Below are 17,743 nucleotides of genomic sequence, written 5' to 3' on the forward strand. Positions count from 1 at the left end.
TAACTTATGCTGCACTGTGGACATTCTAGTCTATTTGGGTGAGCACTACCAACACTCACGATAGAAGTAGTTTGAGCTTTCGATGTCATGTGTTGCTTGTTCTTCTTTCTACCCAAAAACTCCACTGAAGCATTCGATCAGGTAGTGAACTCTCTCGATCTTTTAGATGAGGACTTATGTGATTTCCCCATCTGTCTATTCCTCGAGTCTTAGGACTCAATGTCAGCTTTTCTATTCTCTTTGGCCAATTCCTCGGCCTTACATGTTCTCTCCACAAGCATTACAAATTCCCTCAATTTTAAGATGCGAACTAATAATCAGATGTCTTCATTCAATCTATCCTCAAATCTCTTGCACATGATGGCTTTGGTAGATACGCACTCCTTAGTGTATTTGCTGAGCCTCACGAACTCACGCTCATACTCTTTTACTGTCATTCAGCCTTGCTTTAGTTCGAGAAAATCTTTCCTCATTTGGTCGATGAACCTCTAACTAACGTACTTCTTTTAGAATTCTTCCTGAAAGAATCCCCAAGTTACTCGCTCTCTCAGTATGCCTGACACGAGAGTTTTCCACCATTGATAAGTTGAATCTCACAGGAGTGACACTACGCACTTCATGCACTCTTCGTTTGTGCATGATAGCTCATCAAATACCCTAATGGTATTTTCTAGCCAAAACTCTGCTCTTTCTGGGTCATCATCAATATTCGCCTGGAATTCCTCGGCCCCTTGTTTACGGATTCTATCCACTAGGGGTTTCTCTCTCCTAGCCATCTCTGCTCCTTGAGGAGCTATATGAACAGGTTGAGGAATTGAGGGAGGTGGGGGAGGTGGAGTATTTGGATTCACACGAATGAACTCTGAATACCACACTTTCACCATGTGGAGGTAAGCTTATCTAGCTCCTCCACCCTGACTCATTGTCACAGGCCCACTACCTATAGGTACGGTCCCTTCAGTGGGAGTCGGCGTATTACTCTCTATATCATTCACTGTAGCTACGTCAGGATCCATTTACTATATAAATAAAAACAAAATTTATCTCGTCAAGAGTCGTCACACTATCAATATACAATTACGGCATGTAGAGCTACAACTGACTAAACCATAACTCTGATACCACTAAATGTAACACCCTACACCCGAGCCCTACACCTAGATGGAATACGAGGCATTAGCACACTTAATCATATACATACATTCATTTCGATGTCATGAAGACTCGGTCAAATTAAAAAAAATTTGAACTTTGTCTACTTTTTAATATGTGCCTATAAAGCCTCAAACATCCATTGGAAACCATTCAGGACCAACTCGAGTCCTTTAACTAACCTTAGAAAAAAATAACTCTTAAAACAAGGCACACACCCGTATGGAAGGGCAACACACCCGTGTGGCCATTATGACACGACCGTGCTAATGGCCCGTGTGACACACATGGCCTAAGCATCTAGGGACACGCCCGTGTCCCATGCCCATGTGAATTAAATTCTAAATTTGATCATACATGGGTTTTCACACGGTCTGACACACGCCTGTGTCTAAAAACCTTGACATTCTATTTCTGACGTCAGCATTCAATTTAGGGCACACAGCCAAGGTACACGCCCGTGGCCAGAGACCGTGTCCTCCACAGGGCTGAGACACATGGCCGTGTCTTTGGCCATGTGTTTACTACCATGCATACTAACAAATTTTATGTGTAGGGGAAACACGGCCAAGTAGCACACCCATGGGGCTGACCTTATGTCACACACGGCCTAGACACATACCCGTGTGTCTACCCGTGGGAACAAAATAAGGCTATTTACCAAGCCTTTTTGCCACCCTTACTCGCACTAACCTACATAACATCTAACATGACAAACCCACACAATAATACAAGATCTAATCAGCCATGCAAGGCATTATCTCATTCATGCAATTTACTCATCCATGAAATATCATCATTTGCATATATCAATAACGAACATTAGCCATTATCCAAGGCTTCATACCAAATGAAGGGATTCATCCCAAGCCAACACATTTGGCCAAATTAACATTGACACAAAACTCAAAAGTCTAAGCCTTATAGATGCCTTATTCAAAAATGTAAAACCAACTATGCCAAGTGCTTTGGTTGATAGTGTGATCGATGCCTTCGACGTCTGATGATCCTCGAGCTAGTTAGGCGGCACTGTAAGAAAATGGAAAGGAGAGGGAGTAAGCATAAAGCTTAGTAAGTTGAATGCAAATAAATATAACAACAACTTTACCATTCATCATTATGGTCATAATACAGAAGTAGGCATAAGCACAACTTACTCATCACTATCCAATACAATTCACATAGTATATATTGAGCTCACATCTCATACATTTCAAATAGGTACCTGTACCACTCACAACATGGTTATACTTTTCTCATTTATCTTAAACTATAACTCTCACCGTTGAACCATTTGGAATACTATCAGATATTCACTAAGCCTCAAACATAGGGTATAAAGTCGATGCCATGTCCCAGACATGGTCTTACACTAACTATCAAAATCGAGGCCGACGCCATGTCCCAAACATGGTCTTACACTAACTCTAACATATCCGTGCCGATGCCATGTCCCAGACATGGTCTTACACTGACACCTCTATACGTACTGATGCCATGTCCCAGACATGGTCTTACACTAACACATGTCGTAGCCGATGAATGTCCCAGACATGTCTTACACTGGCTTACATCTCGAGGCCGATACATGTCCCAGACATGTCTTACGCTAACTCTTGTCTCAATGCCAATACCATGTCCTAGACATGGTCTTAGCTGGCTCTCAAAATGTGGCCGATGCTTGTCCCAGACATGTCTTACACTAGCACACCAATAACCCGAATGTCATGGCATGAATATTCAATTTATTTCCTAAGGTTCAAACGGGAGTTCTACTATCTCGATATTCACATACATAATCATTTCCACAAATAATCAATTTATGCTATATCAATTCAAACACATATAATAACAATGTAATTATATTATTTAGATACAACTTACCTTGAATTACAAAATGTAGACGACTAGTTCGGCTTAGTACACTTATTTTGCTTTTCCCCAGTCTAGGCCCAGATTTTGTAATTCTTGATATATAATGATAAAACTTCACAATTTAATCATTTTATTGATCTAGGTACTCAACAATTCATAATTGGGAAAAATGTCCATTTTGCCCTTAGACTTTCACAAAATGACCATTTTACCCCTAGACCCGAAAATCAATTTTTATCACATTTTTTCATTAATCAAGCCTAGTCGAATACTTTTTATATTAAGAGCAGCCCACAATTCTCATTATTTCACACATTTATCAACTATTTTACAACTTATGCAAAATGGTTCTTAGTTAGAGTTTACATGAAAACTACTTCACAAAAGTTGTTTATTTCACAACCATGATTCATTTTCTTCCATAAAATTTTAGAAAACAAAATGAAAACTCTCATGGTAAAACCCTAGACTTTCAAGCACTTTTGCAAAATAGTCCCCTTATTTGAAAGCTCATGCTACAAGGGTTCTAAAAGTACAAAAATCATTAAGAAAAACCATCAAGATCACTTGTAGAGAGACTAAGTGGCTAAAATTTCAAGCTTCAAAAACCCCTCTAAGGGCTGCTATTTTCAGCGGAAAAATGTAGAAGAAAGATGACCCATTTGATTTTATTTTAATATTCAATTTGCTAATGTCATCAATTACTAACCCTAGTCATCTTTTGACTTTTTGACTCCTCATGTCTCTATGGACATCTAACTTGTCTTTTAAGGGTCTAATTGCCCTTTAAATTCCCCCAATTTAGGTTCTCTAGCTATTTGACACCCTTAGCTATCAAAATAGGACTTTTGCACTTTATGTGATTTAGTACTTTTTCACAATTAAGCATGAAATTGCTAAAATTAATTTACCAAAATTTTCATACTCTCATATAATCATGCCACAAAACATTAAAAAATATTAAAAAAATAATTTCTCTGCCCTCAGATCAGTGGTCCCAAAACCACTATTTCGATTGGGTCCAAAATCAGGCTGTTACATGAATTATATTCGGCCACATGTTATGAATAATTATGTGATATTAAAGTTGGATTCATTAGTATTCGCATATGAGTGTCTTGACGTTCGGTTATAAAATGATATTATGGCTTTGAAATTGAATGATACTTTGAAAATAGATATATGTATATTCGACCAAGGTAAAATTTATATATGAAAGTATATGTTGTATATAAAACTTTAAGCTTGAGATTAAATGTGATTATGTTATTATAAATTGGTTTGATTAAATTGAGTTACTTATTTTCTTATGACTAACTAATCTATGATAGCTTACTGTATGTGTATGTTTGCCTCTGTTTTATAGGTTGGGGAAGCTAGTTATGGGCTCGGGGATCGTCAAGGAAGTCTGTCACACTGTCGATCGTTATTTCAGTATTTTATAAGAACATCTGCCATGTATAGGCTTGATATATTAGTTTTGGTTCGTTTTGAGATTGTAAATATTTGAGCCATGCGAAAATGGGTTGAAATGATGCTTAAGTTTATGCATTTTCGGTTGTGATGTGTTATGAGTTTATGTTGGACATTAGGTTGCATAGTATAAGTGCATGATATGCTTGATATATATAAATGTTTTGGCACGAAGTAATTATATATGACTTATGATTATTTCATTTGGAAAGTTTGATATATGTGGTTGTTGAATGTGTTTAGGTTATGGATTGTTAATGACTTATCATTGAGATGCATAATTTGAAATATAGGTGATGGTTATAAGCTATTTGTGATTTGGCAAGTGTGTTTAAATCATGTCATTAAGTGTTTACTTATATGTTAATGTTATAATTGTGGTATTGAATATTGTGGACTAAATTAGGCTATGAAAATTTGATTAATGAATGTGGTTTTTGTGTTGGTTTCAAATGGCATGTTTACTTGGATATTATGGTTTAAAAATGATAAATAATTTGTATAATTATATTATGTCTTGAATGTTGTCATGAATGACCGGATATGTATTCAATTATTTGGGTGGTGGTTGACTAAATAGGTACGAATGTTTAAGACAAATAATGAGTATACTACTTGAATGTTTTGGTCAGTTTTTTGGGTAGTTTAATTGGTTAAGTTGATGATATATACGACATATGTTAGGTAGAATATTATATATGTATCCATGTTATGCAATTTTTGTAGTTAGGTAAATAAATGTTATAATGATAGGTTAATTAGTTAGTCGAATAACCAGTGAGATGAAAAGTTAGATATATATTTAATTTGATTTGGTAATTGAACAAATTAAGGTTGTGTATGAGTTTTAATATTAGTTGGTATGAAATGATTTATTTATTTTAATAAACTTATGTACTGAATAAATAAATGGTACGTTAATATTTGACAGATGAAATAGACATAATGGTACATGTTAGTTATATGAAATGAAATGTTGTAAGTTTGCATGTTTTAAAGTATGCACATCTAATTTGTAAAATAATAAGTTATTTTATATTTAGATTATTCGAATGCCATAAATGATAAATATACATATATGATTTGATTAGTGAAGTTTTAAAGCATGTGAATTATGACTATTCTGAAATGTACTTCAGTCAGTAATGTCTCATAACCCTATTTCGGCAACAAACAAGGGTTAGAGGTGTTACACTTATACAACGAAATTCACAAGATTTATATTGATTAAGCTCACAAGTGTGAAATCGAAGAGTTCAATGGTTGAATGATTAATAATGTGGTCAGAGCTGAGAATGGGTTAGCGAGTAAAGACGATTTTAGGAGAGATCAAATTTTTCTGAAGATCATTTGGGATACGTAATGTCACTGCTAAGGAAGAAGTTATTCATGAGTAATCGACTTATACATGTATGGTATTTAAAGAATAGAATAACCGAAGAAATAGATTACACAATTGTATGTTGATTCCAAGCAGCAACAAAAAGTTTCGGCCTCTATGTAATCCATCTAGTGTGACAATGAACGGTAAGAACTCTATAAAACATTTTTTCAGAGAGCGAAAAAACTCTTGACAACTGCTAGACCTCACACACACCTTATTTTGGGTATCTTAGGTTTTTCTTAAAAACCTATATATCCTAATTTGGGAATAATTGATATTTTTTTATATAAATCAAATCATAAAAATTAACCGAATATAATAATTATAATTATCATAAGTATAATAATGTTTGACCAAAAAATTACAATTACAGTCATTATAATATAATATTCAATCCTAAATTATAATTACAATAATTATAACAAGGATTTCGGTAAATTATTTTTAGTTAAATTTTTATACAAATTAAATTCATATATTAATTTAACCATATTTTTCGTTATGTCTACAACATACTTGTACAAATAATTCGTTCAATATTTAACAACCCAATTAAATTAATTTTATAGCCAATTTAATTCATGTGACGGTTAAACACAATGCCAACTATGTTTGGATTACGTTCGTTTCAACCATAAGGTGTGACCCTGTAGGTTCTTGAAACAACCCGTTTTTAGTCAAATTGGAACAGTGGTTTTAGGACCACAAATACGAGATAAAAATGTTTATTTTATTATTATTTTGATGTTTATAGTATGAAAATATGTTTGTGTGAAGTTTTCGTTTAAAAATTTTACCGTTTCATGGGTTAATTTGATAAAAAGGACTAAATCGCGTAAAGTGTAAAACTTGTGTTCTATTAGCTAAAGGTGTCTAATAGCTATAGAACCTTAAAGTTAAGGTCCTTATGTTGTAATTAGACCAATATTAGCATGAGTGGACAAGGATGAACATGATTAATGAATTTTTAATGAATGTATAATAATGTTAAATTGGTAATTTGTTAATTAAAGTTAAATTAAATAAAACAAACATTAGTATCATATTTCTTCCTCACTTTCTCAACAGAAAATAAGAAGAAAAGAACTCCATGGATGCATGTTGATTCGGCTAAGCTTGGTAGCTCAATTGGTGAGTGAAATTTGTTCTGTTTTTAATGATTTCTATGTTTTTGTGATCGTTGCAACTAGTTCTAGCTAGCCAAGAGACTATTTTGCAAAACTATTAAAGATTTTGAAAGTTGTCATTGATGAAAATATGTGTTCTTTGATATTTGATGATGAAATATGAAATCTTGTTGCTAGATTTACATATTTTGTAAAGTGATTTTGAGTAAAAATGCAAAATAGGGATTTATTTGTGAAAATGTGAAAATGTGTGGTTAAATGTGTGAAAAGTTGATAAATGTGGGCTGCTAGAGGCATTATAGTAATTCGGCTAACATGGGTATTAAAGAAATTTCACGAATTTCTGATTCTGTGTAATAAGGACTAAATTGTAAAAGTGGTAAAATTCTAGGGGTAAAAGTGTAAATGTGCTTAAATGCGTGTATTGGATTAAATTGAATAGAGAGATTATTAAATAAGTTAATTTTGAATATATTTAGATGAAGCAAAGTGAAATTGGAATCTAGATCGGGGAAAAACTAAAGTTATCGACTAATTGACTTATTTCGTCATTTTTGTAACACCTCTAACCCATATCCGTCACCAAATTAGGGTTATGAGGTATTACCGAACAAATCACAACTCAAGACATTCATTCGTTACTATTCATATGTAAGATAATATAAACTCAGTTATACAAATCATATCGCACCTCATTTATTTCATTCGAAAAATCAAATTAAAACATAGCTTAGTGCATTAGTAATTTCATGTGCATACATTAATATATTCACTAAGTTATAACATACAATTATAGCATTACAAGATTTGATTATAAAAATCATTAAGCCAAACCAAAACATTAATTCAATACCAATCATGAATCACAATTATTATCTACTTAAAACATTAACCAATTTAATTCAATTACTAAACCAAACATTAAATCAAACAAATATACTTCAAAACAATCTGGCCATTAAATTCATGATATGGGTTACAAGGCATTAACAAACAAAAACACACTTCTGTACATCTTCACATTTGTATAAGCCATAATTATAAGTATAGAGCATAATTTCAATTAAACAAATAACATGATTTTATTTATCATATTATAATGTACATCAAATAACCATGTTTATTCACTTAAAACCGACTTCATACATTAAACATCAAATTTATATACTTACACGATTAGCATACACAAATAACAACTTTTGCACATACTTTTAATAAAGTCAATCGAAGACTTATTATACAATCTAACAAGCAATTACACATGAAACCTAATACATTATAACATGATCGAACATGTTATTAAAGTTTAATTACATAATATATATACTTGCCCTAGGTTTCAAAGCCACACTTAACCATTGTATTCATGCTAATTAATGGACCAAAAAAATCTAGGAACATTTTTCTAACTTAATACCTTGCATAGTTGAATCACATTATTTAAACCACATACACATCAAACATTTCATCAAATGTAAATTGTTTATACAAACATGTGACGAAACACAAACTGTAGTATATTCAAACATAAATCTTGCATACCGTGTTAAAAAAACATATCAAAACATATTTATAACAAGTTTGGATATAGCTTAACAACCTTAGATTCCAAATCACTTATAACACATTGACTAGATACAGCAACCTAATGCACACATATTTTTATCTATGCATATCATAGCCGAACCAACCACACATTCAACCAAAACCATTAATCATTTCCAAACCATATAACACCTATCTCACACACCATTCATTCATAGCACATAACATTATAACCAAAACGATTTCAAACCACAATCAGACATAACCGAATTATCAAAACCAAGCTCAGTAACATTATAACTAAGCACACAGAAAACCAACACTAAGCATAATTAGCAAGCCATTTTCACATGGCTTTAAATACATAGCCAAATTCAACATTTAAAAAGTATGTTCCAGCCTATACATGCCATAGTTCAAGTTCAACTATATAAATACCGAAAAAGTGGATAGTGTGATGAACTTTGCTGATGATCCCCGAGCTCGTAACTTGATCCAAAATCTATAAAACAGAAACACACATATATGCAAAGTAAGCTTTTATAGCTTAGTAAGTTATAAGCAAGTAAACATCCCAAATATATAATCAATTCATTTCAAATTATAATAACATTCTCATTCCTTTGTTTCAAACTAAAAAATTCATATATATATAATACATTTTATACTCAAATTTCCACATTGACCAAATGCCCAAGTAATCAATTTACCAAATGTTATTTAATTTTCATAGTCAAAATGTCATTAAATGACCAAATATACATGTGTTCAAATATATAAACTCAAGAATCATAATATAACATCTTATACATATTTTACTTATTTGGCTGAATATACATACTATAATCACATATGTCTTTCATTTGCATCAAATGCAATTTGTAACAAATAATCAAGTTACTCATTTACCTTAATTCAAATAAGTAACGAGTTAGTTCATACCTGGCCATTCAGCTTGTTTTACATATTCAATCACACTAATCGTTGCCTGATGAACCATTTAAAATTGGATAGGACACTCAAATAATCACACATATCGTACAATGCCAATGTCCTAGACGTGGTGTTACATGTAATCACATATTGATGCCACTATCCCAGATAGGGTCTTACTCGTACACATATATCAGAGTCACATATTGATGCCAACTTATAAAACATGGTCTTACTGGCACACATATATCGATGCCATGGTCTTACTCCCACATCACATATCAGAATCCTATGTCATGACATATGTATCCTAGCTATTCCTAAGGTTCATACGGGGCTTTCGGACATCGTAACTCAATCGAATCAAACTTGTAAACTTAATTCCCTTGCACATATACATTCGAATCTCACATATAAAATTTCTCATAATTTAATTTCAGCATATAAACTCATACATAATTAGAATTAATGATATCTATTTGCTTATAAACTTACCTCGGACGATGAAAAACTGGAGCGGATCGACTAGTCGACAACTATAGTTTTCCCCTGATCTAAATCCGATTTTCTCTTTTCTTGATCTAAATTAATATAAATTAAAATTTTTAAATCAAATATTCTATCAAATTCATCCAAAAACACACAAATGGGAAAATTACACTTTTACCCCTAATATTTCACATTTTTCACAATTTAGTCCATATTGCACAAAACACAAAACATGCAAAATCTCAGAATAACATAGCTAGGCCGAATCTTCCTTATATTCATACAAGTCCTTACATTTCATTTATTTCACATTTTAGTCCCTCAAATTATTATTTTTTCAATTTAGCCCTAATTACTCAAATTCATCAAAACTTCCAATACAATCATATTAATCCAAAACATATCTTTCATAATTCATCATCAAACATCACAAAACAAAAATATTAATCAATAGGATATCTCAAAATATTCATCAAAATTAGAAATTCTAGCATGGGTCGGATAGTATTTGAAGCACCAATCTCAAAAACGAAAAAATTATCAAAAACCGAAACTAAACTAACCTTGAATTTGAATTAACAATGGCCAAATACCTAACTTGTCTTTCTTCTATTTTATTTTCGGCAAGATCAAATATAAACACTAATATATGGCTTTAATTTATGATATGTTTATAATATATTAACTTATTAACTAATTTACCTAATTAACCTTTGTTTTAAAATATAAAATCATGGTATAATAAGGCCATTACCATCCATTGCATGTTAGCATGGGCTAATTACCACATAAATACCTCCATTTACAAAAACAAACACACTTTGGCCCTTACACATTAAACCATTAAATTTTCACTTTACTCGATTAAGTCCTTTTATTTAATTGAGCACCTAAACGACAAAATTAAATCACAAAAATTTCACGAATATAAATTCACAAAAAATAAACACAAAATAATTTTTAAATATTTTTCTGACATGTATTCGTGGTCCTGAAACCACCGTTCTGATTAGGGTCTAAATCGGGCGGTTACAGTTTTCACATCCGAGGTAAGTTCGTATGTGATAAATTTCATTATAAGTGTATTTTAAATGCTTTAATATTGTATAAGTTGTGAATACAAGACTTTGGATAAGTTCAAAAATGACTTGATGGTAATTCGGTATTCGAAATCTCGGTTCAACCTTAGGAATAGTTTAGGATACTATCATTAGGGGATACATCGAGTTCGCTTCGGGCTATGATATTAGCACTTCGGATACGAGTTATACTGATTTAGCTTTGGGCCCTGATATTAGTACTTTAGATATAAGTTACATCGATTTGGCTTCAGGCCATGGTATAGGTACTTAGTGTGCAAGACTCTTGAGTATCCAACTTCTATTCCGAATGGTTCAATGGGTAAATGAATGATGTGGTTGAGAATGAGATTGGTACGAGATGGTATAGGTATGTGCTTAAACCATATTTTATTTAAATCAAAGAAATGGAGAAGAAAGTATATAGTTTTGTGAATGAGTAATTGAAAGGTTTGTTAGTTGATGTGAATTGATGTATCTATAATCAATTGTTGAATTATGTGGTTATGATTATATCGAGTTTATTTCATACGATCTTATTAAGCTTTATAGCTTACATTGTTTATTTTTTCTATGTTTTATAATGAATTCAAAGCTAGCTCGTTTTCGAGGATCTTCGAAGATCGCTTCACACTATCCACCTATCACTTGGTACCTATTTTAACACCCCTCACCCGTATTTAATACCGGAATAGGGTTATAGAGCATTATTGGACTTACAAAACATTTAAACAATATTTAGCATACATAACATCCTTTCATACATTTATCATTCAAACTCAATCAATTTGTCCCTAATACGAGTCTACGAGGCCCTAAACATACTTTGGAAGTGGTTCGGGACAAAACCAATAACTTAGAAAATTTTTTAGCACTTACAAATTTTTTGCATAAAACAGGGGACACACGTCCTTGTGGCCCACTCGTGTGTCTCACACGGTTCATAGACACACCCGTATCATAGGCCATGTGAACATTCAAAATGGGAGCACTTGGCTGTGTCCCAGCCCATGTCCAACCCTGTGTAACTCTCTGACTTGGGTCAACGGCCAACACACATGCCCATGTGACTAGCTCGTGTGCCCTAAAAATGGCCATACATGCCCATGTGCCAGGCCATGTACTAGGTCGTGCCAATCTTGTAGGGTGTACTGACTTATGCCACATGGCTAAGTCACACACCCATGTGTGAGGCCGTGGGCGTGTGACTTAGCCATGTGGAGCATACTGACTTCATTTTAATTTCAACACTAAGGGACACATGGCCGTGCAACATGACGGTGTGTCACACATGGCTGAGACACATGCCCGTGTGGACAAAAAAAAGCTATTTACCAAGCCAATTTGCCACCCAAATTTGCATATACCTACACAACAAAAATGGCACCAATTCAAAGCTTAAATAAACATCCAATTTAGCCACAATCAAGACTAATTCATAATATATCCAATACCAATATTCCAGCATGCTTATAACTTCAAATCTTACTCTACCAAAACATACAAAAATACATATACAATTCAACAAGTTAAACCTTTACTTAACATGCATCATTTTGCACCAATTCACAAGCATTATACCAATTCCACAAACCTCATAATAGAAGTCATTCACACATCCATTCATGAACTCAACTATCAACCACATATACCAAATTAAGCCAAGTTTGATGGCTATATATATACACAAAGCAAAACATGACCATTCACAAGCCATTTCAAATGTCAAAACTTACTACCAAAATACATATAAAAAAACAACCATAATCCTATACATGCCATATGACTAAACCATGAGATCAAAAGTACCAAAGTGATAGTATGATTGTGTACCATAGTCTCCGACGATCCCTGAATCTAAGCTAGCTTTGAAATCACTATAAAATACAGGAAAAATAAACAAAGTAAGCTATAAAGCTTAGTAAGCTCGTACGAAATATACTCTACAAATCATAATACACAAATCATAAATTTGAACTATATAACATATAATTCATGATAACAACAAACCTTACATATGCTTAACCATATGATTATATGCAAATTCATAACTTCTTTTATTTGAATCTCATACTTTACATGTACATACCTGTACAATTTTGTAACAAACTAATACCTTTTTGGAATACTTTTGAATACTCGATATCTCGCACACTAAGTGCCAATACATAGCTGAAGCTATTATAATCTCGTACACAAAGTGCCTCACATAGCCAAAGTTATCTTGGTCTCGCACACAAAGTGCCATATATAGCCGAAGCTATCTCGAATCGCTCACTAAGTGCCATATATATATTCAATTTATTGTCAAACATGACTATAATCTCATATACATAATTTATGCAATATCAAAACATTTAAAGCATAATTGTAACAATGCTTATCACATACGAACTTACCTTGGATGTTAAAACGGCGAATCGAGTTGATTAGTCAATAACTTTATCTTTTCCCCGATCCAAATCCGTATTTCTCCTTTCTTGATCTAAATATATTCAAAATTGACTTATTCAATCATATATTCATTCAATTTAAATCCAAAAATATACATTAGGGCTATTTTACACATTTTCCCTAAACTTTTACATTTTTCACAATTTAGTCCTTATTTCACAAAAATCACAAATTCATGAAATTCCAAGTACACCCATGCTAGCCGAATTACCATTTTGCCCCTAGCAGCCCATATTTTTCATTTATTTCACATATCAATCACAAAATTTCAAAAATTTTCAATATAATCCCTATTTTGTATTTTCACTAAAATTCACTAAACAAAACTTTTATATCTATCAACAAGCATTCATAATATATAAAAAAAACTTCAAAAATAATACATATTCATCAATAGCATCATTCAAAATCTTTGACAAATTTGTAAAATAGTCCCTGGGCTAGTTAGACCTAGCTGCAACGATCTCAAAAACATAGAAATCATTAAAAACGGGACAAAAATCGTACCTTAATTGAACAAAATAGCTTGACCGAATGCTCAAGCTTCCATGGCTATTCTTATTTTGAACATGTGATGGTGATATCTCAATTAGAAAGATGATATCTTTATTTCTTTTTTTTATTAGCCTTCATTACTAAATTAAAATAATAACCTTATTATTAAATCATATTAAACATCCATTTTAAGCCCATAAATGTTACCCACATTTGAAATGGTATATTTTCCATATAAGGACCTCTTCTATTCAATTTCATAGCCATTAGATACTTTTATATAATGGAACTCTAATTTTTCACTTTACGCGATTTAGTCCTTTTTTATCAAATTGAGCAACCAAATGCTATAATTTCTTAACAAAAATTTCACACAATCATATTTTCATGCTATAAACATTAAAATAATAATAAAATAAAAATTTTTACTTTAGATTTTTTGTCTTGAAATCAGTGTTCCCATTTGACCAAAAATGGGTTGTTACACCTATGAACTTTGATATTGTAAGTATTGGCATGTATAGGGTTATGGTCATTTTGGTTATAAGTTGATGATGATTTGGGACATATTAATTGGCTTGTAAATGTTTATGTTTTGGATTGTATTTATATAGCCATGTGAGTTGGCTTATATTGGTAATTTTGATGATGTATATAAGTGTGCAAATGACCTTTATTTTGAGTTTGGTAATTTTCCTATAAATGCTAATTGTGATAGGTAGTTTTTGAAGTAGTACTTGGAATAGGAAATAGTCCATGTTTTAGGAATGATATGTTCGTGATATTAGGTGAAATAATGCATGTTTGAATGTATCCATATTGATGCTTTGAGATTTTTGGATTGGTATGAACTTAGATGGCATAGTGTGGTATTTATATTTTTTATTGGTTGATGTTGGAAATGAAATAAATTATACTTGATTTGGAATTGAATTATATGTCTATTGATGCTATGTTTTGTGCCATATGAGTTGTATAAGTGTGCATAAATTTTGGTAGCAATTTGGCTTGTTAAATAGCCTATTTTTGTCCACACAAGCAGAGACACAGGCGTATGTCTTAGCCGTGTGTGACACACGATCCTGTTACATGGCCGTGTGTCCTCTGGTATTGAATTTGAAACCAAGTCAGTATGCTCCACACAGGTGTGTGACTTGGTCGTGCGGCATAAGTCAGTATACCCTACAGGTTTGGCACAGCCTAGCACATGGCCTGGCACACGGACGTGTATGGCCATTTTTAGGGAACACGGGATAGTCACACGGGCATGTGTATTAGCCATGTGACCCAAGTCAAAGAGTTACATGGGGTTGGACAGGGGCTGGGACACAGTCATGTGCTCCCATTTCAAATTTCCACACGGTTTGTGACACGGGCGTGTCTGCTGGCCGTGTGAGATACATGCCGGGCCACACAGACATGTGTCCCATGTTTTGAGGAAAAATTTCAAGGTTTCGTGAAAGTTTTCATAGTTGTTGATTTAGTCCTGAACCACTCCCAATGTATGCTTTGGGCGGCCTCGTAGGCTTAAATTCGGGACAAAATGATTGGATGTGAATGAAATATATGTGATTTGATTATTTGTATATGAAATGTATGTTTAAATGTATTATATGTAGAGTAATGCTCTGTAACCCTATTCCAGCGTTGAATATGGGTGAGGGTTGTTATATTTATTGGTATCAGAGCTACGATTTAGTCGATTCTCGGACTAACGTAGCATGTGAGAGTCTAGCTATACATGTCATATATAAACTGTGATAGTGAAATGGCTCTTGACATTTGAAATGTATTTTCATATAGTAAATAGATTCTAATCGAGTTATACCTGATGAGGTTAAAAGTAATGCGCCAGCTCCCGCTCAAGGGACAGCGCCTTTTAAATCTAGACCCGTATCGGGTAGCCAGGGAGGAGAGGCTAGAAAAACCTTCTTCCAAATGATGAACGAATGGTTCACGCAATATGTCCAGACAAATCCAACTGCTTAACGACCTCCACCAGCTCCTAAACCCAAACCTATTCCCGTAGCTCCACAAGGTTTGGAATCTTTGCGATTGAATAAGCTACTTTTTGAGAGAATTAGAAAGTACGAGGCTGAAAAGTTTAGAGCTACTGTTGACGATGATCTTGAGAGAGCTGAGTTTTAGCTTGAAAGTACGATTCGAGTGTTCAATGAGCTTTCTTGCACACCAGCTGAGTGTTTAAAATATGCTGTATCACTTCTGAGGGCCACTGCATACCAGTGGTGGAATACTCTAGTATTTGTAATACATAGTGAACGAGTCACCTGGGACTTCTTTTAGACCGAGTTCAGGAAGAAATTTATAAGGCAAAGGCTTCTAGATCAAAAGCACAAAGAGTTCTTAGAATTGAAACAGGGTCGTATGACCGTAACCAAGAACGAGAGAGAATTTGTCCAGTTGAGTAAATATACTCGAGAGTATGTTTCTATCGAAGAGATCATGTGCAAGAGGTTTGTTAACTGTTGAATGAAGACATTAAACTTCTGGTTGGGATTTTAGATTTGAAAGAACTTGTAGTATTAGTTGACCGGGCCTATAAAGCCGAAGATTTTAACCGAGAAAAAAGGAAAGTTGATTCAGAGGCTAGAGATTCAAGAAAAAGACCAATGAATAAACCTTATCATTCTTCATCAAAGAAATTTTGAGATCTGTATAGTCGATCAAATGCATCAGTGGGATACTAGAATAGAGATCGTGGAAATCAACACGTGAGTTCTAAAGCTCAAACAACTTCCGTCTCAAGCGTTGGCAATGTGAGAAACAAAAAACCCGAGTGTCAAAACTGTGGGAGGCGACATTTTGGGGAGTGTTGGAATAAGAATAATAAAGCTTGTTTCAAATGTGGCTCGCGAGATCATTTATTCGAGATTGCCCAGAGTTATCTAAGAAAGATAAATTTTAGAATGCAAGACCAAATAATACAACTACAAGAGGGAGACAACCGAGAAATATGGGAAATGTGTCTAGTGGCAAAGGTGTGACTAAGGATTCAGCTGTGAGATCCGAGGCTAGAGCACTAGCCATAGCTTATGCTATTCACGCTCGCGAAAAAGCGTTATCACCTGATGTTATCACTGGTATATTTTCTTTTTATGAAACTAATGTGGTTGCTTTGATAGATCCTGGATCAACTCATTCGTATATCTGTATAAATTTAGTGTTTAGTAAAAATTTTCCTGTTGAGTCTACAAAATTTGTAATGAAAGTATCGAACCCCTTAGGCAAGTATGTTTTAATTGATAAAGTTTGCAAGGATCGCCCTTTGGTGACTAGGGGTTATTATTTTTTGATTGACTTAATGCTACTACTTTTTGATGAGTTTGATGTAATTCTGGGTATGAATTGGTTAACTCTACATGATGCCGTTGTAACTTGTAGGCGAAAGTTCATTGAATTGAAATGTCAGAATAGTGAAATTCTTTGAATTGAATCAGATGAATCGAGTGGATTACCTATTGTAATTTCATCAATGTTAGCTTAGAAATATGTAAGAAAAGGTTGTGAAGCTTATCTTGCTTATAATCTGGATTCAAAAGTGTCTGAATTGAAGATTGAGTCAGTGTAGATAGTTTGTTAGTTTCCAGATGTGTTTCCAGAAGACATTTTTGGATTACCACCGATTAGAGAGGTTGAGTTTGCTATTGAGTTAGTACCGGGAACATCATCGATACTGATAGCTCTGTATAGAATGGCTCCGACCAAATTGAAAGAGT

Source organism: Gossypium hirsutum, chromosome A10 (assembly GCF_007990345.1).
Source record: "Gossypium hirsutum isolate 1008001.06 chromosome A10, Gossypium_hirsutum_v2.1, whole genome shotgun sequence".
In the NCBI taxonomy this organism is placed as follows: domain Eukaryota; kingdom Viridiplantae; phylum Streptophyta; class Magnoliopsida; order Malvales; family Malvaceae; genus Gossypium; species Gossypium hirsutum.